Source organism: Carlito syrichta, unplaced genomic scaffold (genome assembly GCF_000164805.1).
Source record: "Carlito syrichta isolate Samal-C Ts95f unplaced genomic scaffold, Tarsius_syrichta-2.0.1 Scaffold309418, whole genome shotgun sequence".
NCBI lineage: Eukaryota > Metazoa > Chordata > Mammalia > Primates > Tarsiidae > Carlito > Carlito syrichta.
Window position 1 is genome coordinate 71,924 of NW_007253514.1, and position 8,924 is coordinate 80,847.

An 8,924-nucleotide genomic window follows, 5' to 3' on the forward strand; every position below is an offset into this window, starting at 1 on the left:
CAAGAGAGAGCGATTGCCAGTCTTGTCCTGAAAAAAGCAGGTAGTTTGGATTACCTCATTTTACCAATATGCTATATATACAACTGTGAGATCATGGCGTTTTAGGTAGTTTATACTTCCTGGGTTTTCATGAATTGAAGCCAAGTGACTTTCATTTTAACATTAAAACAAAAAATGTCATGTCATCTTGGAGTGGTGTCTCATTGCTAGAAGAGCCCATATTTAATAACAGCATAATCCTTGAGCCACTCTATCTTCTGTTACCCTTCTGTTTGATGCAGTGGATGCACTGCTTGTCTGGAGAATATGTCCTTACTCTGACTGCACACAATTGCCCAAATAGAGCCTCAGTCAATCTTGAGTAAAGAGACAGAATATCTGTGTGCTCCAGAAAAGCCAGAGGACCCGAGATTGGCCCACGAGGAGAGCATGAGGCTTGTGAGTACAGAATTGTTTATTAACAGTTTTGATTTATGCCTTGATTTCCCAGGGCCAGCGACAATAACGGGAGCAATGACTTACATATCCCACAAGATCTAGGGGCTAAGTGTTCGTCTCACTAATTTTAGTCTGCTGGAAACCCGTATAAAAAAGTCACTCCTTCTTGAAAGAAGTCCCTACCTGCAGCTGCTGGTGTCAGTACTGAAATCTCCTCCCAGTGTGACCTTCATTGCCTCTGCCAGCATGACAGGCTCCCAGAGCTGTAACCCTGCAAACACTCTTCTTCCAGGAGCACAGGCACAGAGCTGCAGTGGAGGATCCCTGTGCTGTCCCTGGTCTGACAGACTTGCCTTCATGTGGTAAGTCCCACCTCACTTCCCCCAGCTTCCAGGAAAGGACTTTCCCTTGAACCATCGCAGCCCAGAAGGGCCCCTATTATGTCAGGTGGGAGAGCTAGCCCTTGTGGCATTCTGCAGGACTTTGAAGTGAAGAGAACCCCGATGATTATTCTTGTGTTTTCCCTAATCTGTGTACTGAGGGTAGCCAGGTGAGCCTGTGTTTGAAATAAAACAGGTTGCTCTTCTGAAAGAGGAGGAAGCAAATTACTTCTATAGCTACAACTCCTCTTGCTTTGCCACTGGGCTGGCCACCTTCAGCTGGCTTTCAAGTCTGACAAATTGCTGCTGCTTCCAGTGATGACTGTGGGGTGCTCCTCCCAAGCTGGCTTGTTGTTCAGTGACTCTCACCCCTACAAAGAGACCAAGAAAAACGTAGAAGCCTCAGACTGTGTCAAAGAAGCGCTTAAATGATCTTCTGAAAGTTAAAAATAAGTCTCAAACTTAGCTACCGTTGTGTGTTTTCAAGGTCAGATTGACTGATGAATTCAGTCAAAACAGTCAAACTAGCTTCCCTGTGACTACTTTTCAAAATGGCTCCAGTCACATACGCAATGGCATCTACTCACAGCCCTGCTTCTCGTGGGGCTTGTGCCGGATGTGTAAGGCTACAAAGTAAGCAGAACATCTTATCTTCCTCAGTTAGCTTTTACCCCAGTAGCTATTCATAGAGTAATAATAATAATAAGCTGAATTCATTGGAGAATCAATGAATACATGTTAGTATTTTGATACATTTTCCAATTTAATCACTGTAACCTTACTACAACCCTGTGAGGAGGATACTTTTCACTACTCCTATTTTGCAAATGAGGAAACAGGCTTTCTCAGTGTGTTGGTTATTCTGTCTGCCTGCCTCCCATCAGTTCACCCTTCACTGCCCGGCCCGTGCCAGGAGGCTGATCCACATAGACTGCACCACCGCACTCCCTTGTGAGGTGACTCTGGCAGGCCACGGGAGATCAGAGGATAGGAGGGTGCTTCTTTCCCACTCCCTCCCACCTGGGGGAACCATTTCTCACAACAGCTGCATCTCTCCATGGACTACCAGCAACTGCAAGCAGGCTCCCTCCAAGGTACTCATGCTCTCTGGGCTCTGGGACAGCATTTCCTTCTTTCTACCTCCCGCCCTAAGAGTAGTGATGGCTTCCCACTGTTAGTAGACCCTGGGTGCCTCTCTGGCTCATTTCTTTCCTCAGCCCTGTCCTCACCTTTATAAGTAGTCACTTCAGTAAAGTCTCTTCATTTGAACCAGTCTTGGGTGAATTGTGTTTCTGCCAAGACCCTGACTGATACTCCAGTCAAGGTACAGAACAAAGATGCAAACTCATAGTATTCAATAGTAAAAGAGAGGAAATGTAAATGGTAATAAAAGAAATACAACTATAAGAGCCATGAGAAGGTTGTAGAAAGTGTTATGCAAAATCAAAGTCCAACAAAAATGCTTTATAGAGATGTAACATCGTGTTAGGCTTTTAAAAAATAGGTGAAATGTAGAAAAATGGATAAGAAAGAAAGGGTTTCAAATACGAACAAAGACAGCAAAGCCGAAAAGCACAAACCACATCTGGGAAACAGAAATGGTTCAGTCCTAGGTATGGAGTATGTTTAGGATGTGTTTCTCAGACTGCATTCTTTGTGTGTATGTGTAAAATAATATTTATAATTTATTAAACATATTAAATATAACATCATATGTTATTTAATATAATATTTACTTTCCCTGGGTATCATGTGCTTTTATATTTTCCAATCCATTTCATTTATTTTGTTATTTTAATTTTAGAGTTAAGGGGTACATGTAAGGATCTGCTGCATAAGTAAATTGTGTGAAGGCAAGGTCTGGGCTTCTAGCGAGCCCTCTCCTTGCCCAATAGTGGGCAAGTTATTCACTGGGTGGTTGTGTGGCCCTTATCTCCCCTCCCTCCTTTGGTAGTGCCCAGCATCTGTTGCTCCTACCTTTGTGTCCACATGCCCAATTCAAACTGCACTCTTTGGAATTCTACTGTTCTATGAAACGTTACTACCCTCTTGAAAAAAAGATTCCTCTGTCAAATAAGATTGGGTAACTTTCAGGCAAACAAGCTTTACTAGATTGCTTTACTAAAGACTTCTCAGAGCATTTGAAATGCTAATGTGCATATTTAACTACCTTTTTTTTCCACTGGCAACTTATTAACATCTTCCAGAAGTGTGAGAAGAATAGAGTTTGAAAATCACATAATGTCCAGTATGATTCTATAATCCTGTGGGGCATTCTGGTAGAGCAATTCAGAACACACTGCAATGGCCAGATTCAGAGCATGCTCAGAGCATGCTCCCAAGTGTTCTGCAGAAAATCAGTCGGAATGGCACAAGTCTCGGACAAATGACACCTAGAACATGGCTATGTCACCATAGCATGAGTGGTGAAATGTAATTGGCAGGTCAAGCGAAAATCAAATATGCTATCTCAACAGAACCTGTGAGGAAACAGGTGAACAGACACTTAGATGTTTAGATTTATATTCTAGAGAATGTAAATCTTTTACCTGTGGTAAAAATTCATGTACGTTGTGTCCTGCTCCTCATGGCTGGCAAGCCAAGTTGTTTCAGATGCGATTTTTAAACTAGCTAGAATTTACTTATTAGTGTATTTAATCATTTATTAAATTAACGTTAAATGAGTCTTTACTAGGAGCCATGTTCTCTGCTAGACTCTAGCAGAAAACTATAACAGCCATAAAGGATCCCTGTGCATAAGGGGCTCTGGACCACTTGAAATTGAACATGTGAAGATAAATCATTACAACATAAGATATAGTTTTAATACAATTTTCTAAAAACAAAAAATAAACTTAAATATCTAGCACTAATGGGTCTGGAAGTCTTCAGAGAACAGTTGATAATTTGAACTTAAAGGATGAATAGAATTTGCCGGAAAGAAAAGGAGAAACCTCATGAAAGACACAAATTTGAATATCCAGATCCCACATTTAGCCACATAAAGGCTTACTCCTTTTAAAAGAGAAAAGAAACAATCCAGTTTTGTGAATAGACATAAACTGAAAACAAAAAATAATTCCAAAACATTTTTTAAAGTTAAAGTTTCCAAGAAGGCCTTTTAAAATTATAAAAGTGTAAGATAAAACTTTTTAATATAAAAAAATCTTCATTTTCTCTTTTGTTCTTGGTCATGAGATCCAGTATGCAAGTTAGAGTACATAAGGGAAGCCCCGTACTGGCCTCTAGAGACGTTTTGAATTTGACCAGAGAAAATGAGAAACACATAGTTATTTTGAAATGTTTCTAATTTTTTAGTTTAGAATAGTGCCCATGGTATACAGGAAATTGCTAGTACTAGAGCTTATTTTTCTTCCTGATAACTTTAGATTGCTATACTCTAAGTGGGATTAGCATAAGCTTTTCCTTGCTGTGCAGCTTTTTTCTGTCATGTGTACCAATGTGATAATTTATGACTATTTTGTACATTAAGTTTTTACATACACATATTTATATTTAGAGTGTGCTGATTACCTATATTTCCAAACACTTAAAATGAGTAAACTATACTTAACAGAAAGAGGAATTTTAAGAAAGGTTTAAATGCAGTGCAAATAAATTTGGTTTGTTTTATAAGTGCTATAGAGATTTTTGTTCATTCAGTGATTTATCTTATTCGATTTGTTTTTTATTATGGAAGTTTGTTTTAGTTTTACTTTTTACTACAGAAGATTTTAAATTCAGCATTATAGAAAAAAATCTGGTTTTGCCCTTGAAACAGATATATAGACCTTGCAATGTGAGTGGTTCAACGGATAACTGTTCAATGAATGAACTCATGGTACCAGAGGAGATGGGAGGAGGAGACAAAAAATACCACCTTGGCTCCCATTTGAATTTGTGATTTTTCCTATATTCGATACTAAAGCTCTCTTGTCAATAGACCAGACTGCAGACAAGATTTGGGATGTTGAACAGGAGTCTTGAGATAAATCTTTCTTAGAAAGCTTGGATTAAACTTTTTAGTATTGATAATATAACAGTGAAATTCATTTATTCATTCATTCAAGAATTTTAAAAATCATTTATCGAGCAGTCACAGTAGCAATAGTAGTAGTAATAATAAGCAATGCCAATATAGAATTTATGTTGTGCTGAACTGTATGCTGTGTTTTGTACTGATTATCTCATTGAATCCTTACAACAGCCCTAAACTAGCCCTATTATACAGATGAGATAAAGTGAGGCACAGAAAGTCACATAACTTGCCCACATTTTCCCAACAAGTAAATGAATTCTAAATTGAATCGAAGTAAGACTCCAGAATTCCACATTCCCCACTACTCCAGGACCCCGCAGTAGACATTGTGGATACCCAAAGATAAAAGATGGTGTGGTTCATCTTCTCACATGGATTACAATGTCAAAAACCCAAAGACTATAAGAGTGGGTCATTCAGGCTTTCTTTCTACAGATGAGAAATCAAGGCCAGTGGGGGCAGCAATTTACCCAAGGTCATACAGCACCTGTATGACCTGTAGGGCTGAAACAGCTTTAGAATGCCCCCACGTCATGTTGATTCTCATGCCGATTCTCTTTTCACTCACTACACAGAGCCTAAAAGCCCCACTTACTGAATGAACTACTAGATCCACATAACACTTTGTTATTATCACTAAAGAATGATGAAACCACATGGAAATTATTTTGAAGTATGCAAATTTATCTTCTTAGAAATAATCCTTTTAGAAAACTTTCAAACTGACTTAAATTGCTAAAGCGGCACATGGATCTTGTTCTCATGAAAAATAAGCACTAAAATTGAATTGAGTTTAGTTTAAAGTTGGCGTTGGGTCTCTCACCTTCCTGCCACCCGGAGTTTCCAATTATCATTCAGCCCCATCTTGTTTCCTGCTTTGAGGCCTTTTGACAGGTCATTACTAAGTTATTACACAACTGGAACAAAAGCAAGATAGAATCAAAAGGATGTTTAGAGCTGGAGTGACATCAGCAACAGATTCAACCTGTCTATTGTCAGCTTGAGAAAAGGCAAGTCTGGAAAGCAATGTAATACAACAGAGCTGCCTAAAGAATGGGGCAGACTGGGCAGAGGTCACAGTTGTGTTCTGGAGTCCTGAAGAATGGCACCGAGTGTACTATTTAAACACTTTGAACCTCAGAATCCTTGTCTGCAGAATGGAGAAAGTCATAATTCCTCTTTTACTATTTTCTTCAGGATTACATGCAATGAAATATATTCCATGGTACCTGGAACATAATATGCATTCAATAAACATAGCTAAAATTTTCACAATTTAATCCTAATTCTGTTCCCTTGTTCACATGCTGATTTTCTCATCTATACAGTGGATGTTTTCCTTTTTGTCTGTTACAAAGTAATCTAGTGAACACAGTGGAATAATGTTCCAGATCTCCATCCTTTGAGCTTCAGCTCAAATTCTGTTACCTCAGGGAAGCCTTCAGCACCTGCCATAGAGGGAATGAATGGTTCCCTCTTCCAGACTCTCTCACTCATGCCTGTACCTTGATCCAGCCTACATCTCACTTTCTCCTATATTTGATTGTATTTTGCTTATGTCTGTTGCACACATTATTTGAGGTGAAGGGTAGTTGCTTTTCACCCACAGCCCCAATAACCTTATAGAGAGTGGACAGTCAGCAAATGTGTGAACCTTGCCCTGGTGCATTTTCAATAACTCAGTTGTTATGTGCATAGAAAGTATTTGAGAATTACAGTTACAGAGTTGAACTGACTTAAGAAGCAGTGAGGATTTGTTGTTGTTGTTTCCCCCAGGGCAGGAGGGGAGGGGATGGAGCAAGTGCAAAAAGAAAAGCAAACATCTAGCCTCAGCATGAAGACACCTGCCGTTTACACAAGATATTTCTGTCAGAGGTCAAAGTACTCCACAACTCTGTTGTCCTTGTGGCAATCGCAACAACAACCTAAGAGCCAGGTAGCATTCTCTCATTTTACTATTGACAGCTCCAGGGAACAACAGAAGTGAGCAGTGCATGTTCAAGCTCTGAGGCCCATGGGCCATCTGTAGACAGAGCTCCTGCTTGCTAGCCACATGGATAGTGAGCAGTATTCCCTGAGACTGGTTGGGGGACTATTAGGCTCTTGGGCCCTTCTGGGCCTCGTTTTTGTGTTTTTTTTTTCCTCTCTGAATGGTAGGAATAATCATGTTCTTAGAACATTACAACTACTAGTAGAAATGAGAAACAGATTACAGAACAGGTTGAGGTAGTGCTGGAGGAGCACACTCCACAGCAGAGGTAAGGCAGGTTCTTTGTGCATGATAAATATAACAATAGATACTATTGCTTAAGGATTTACTCTGTGTAGGGAACTTTTCTAAGCACTCTATGTATCACCATTCAATTCTTAAAACAACCCTATGAAGTAGTCCTGATTTTACAGAGGAAGAAACTGAGGCACAGAAAATTGAAGTCAAAAACCACACAGCTAGTGTCAGACCCTGGAATGGTACCCACATGTCCGATGTCTTCCTATGGCCAACTCTTTAATTTTGTGCCTAGCACAATGTTTTGCATATAATAAGTGCTCAATACAAATTTGCCTGGATTGGAGTAAATCTAGTAAAACTTGAGAAGTCTCTCCCTTCTTCCCCTCCTTCCATCTCCTCCTGTAGCTCCTCCATTAAGTTTGAATGGTGTTTCTCCAATTGGGAGCTACAGACTCTTGAAGATGCCTTAATTTAATTTTTTTTTTATGATACAAAATGAATAAGCACCTCTGGGTCATTGGTTCATACCAAGTACTGCTTCCTGATGACAGGGCCTGTATGTACTAGTCTTTGACATCCAGAGTTACCACTTTACTGGTTATGCTAATAAGAAACAAGCAGCACAAAGTTAATCCCTACATAATGTATTAGAGTCAAGTGAAAGCCAAACATTACAATAACATAGGGTGTGAGCAAAAGAGGTGTGCTAGATGAAACAAACAGGTAGACAGTTGAGTCAGCTTGAGGGCCCCATTTATGAGAGTGGTGGAGCCACAGCGAACCCAGGGGTACCCACAGCTCATCCTCAGCACCATGTGATGCTGGTAGTAATCCAGGAAGCATTACTAATTTAGACATTATCTCTCTGGAAGGGAATTTTTATATTTAATTTATAAATTTGTTTGCGTTTTATTTGTGAGTTGTTCAAAAGCTGTAACATAAGTTTATATCTGGTTTTATGTCTATAAATAGTAATGCACCATCTTAAAAGAAAATAATTTAAGCCAAGACAGGGGAGGTCTAAGAAAATGTTACCTCTAAAATGGCGGAAAATATCAGTTTCCTTTATATTTAAGAAACAGTACACAACAATGTGCTCAGGGCTTTCCTATTTAAAATCAATTGCAAACACCTAATTGCATTAGGTGTGACATTAACATCTTGGTGTGAAATAGTGTTAGACCCTCCCTTCCTGAGAGTGGGCTTTGATAGAAAAAAAGAAAGCTAAGAGGCCTCCTGGGAAAAGCATGGCTTCTGCAAAATCTTGTCCTACCACTCAGTAGCTGTGTCATTAAACATCTCAATCTGTGAGAGTAATCTCTGCACCTTCTTTACAACGGCTGGTCACAGAAGGTGCTCGATACACGGTCATCTCTATTAAATACTTGGGAGCGGTAATCTCTATTAAATGTTTGGGAGCGAACAGGAAGGCTCTCGCGCTAACGAGGTCCTTAAACGGTGAGGTCGCCAGGCAGGCCAGGAGAGGACCCCGCGGTGTGGACCGCTTGTCTCCCGGAAGCACGCCCACCGGGTGAGGCGGTGGCTCCACCAGCTGGTGCCCCGGCGAAGGGCTGGGGCCGGGGGCTCGCCAGCCAGCTTGCCGCTCAGAAGCCGCCGAGCGCCTGCGACGCTCGGGCCCACGCACGCACTGGGGACGCGGAGCACTGGTGACCTGACACAGGATGCGGGTTTCTGCTCCTTGTGGGCACCTGAAACACGGCGAGAAGCGGGAAGGAGCTCGATCATCACTCTAGAGCGCCCAGCATGTACGTGAGGTGGGAGCGCACGGGTTTTGAGCCAGCTCCCCAACTTGCCCGGGGATCCCAGGTGTGGCCGG

The 8,924-nt window shown here is 40.9% G+C and overlaps 1 protein-coding gene across 1 annotated transcript in view; it reads left to right on the top strand.

Moving 5' to 3' along the window:
- Nucleotides 1–669: 669 nt before the first annotated feature.
- PRSS23 (protease, serine 23) overlaps nt 670–8,924 on the top strand; it is a 16,746-nt gene continuing 8,491 nt past the window's right edge. Inside the window, exon 1 of the mRNA XM_021717160.1 lies at nt 670–800. The gene's annotated coding sequence lies outside the window, so the exon portion shown is untranslated. The remainder of the gene's footprint in view (nt 801–8,924) is intronic.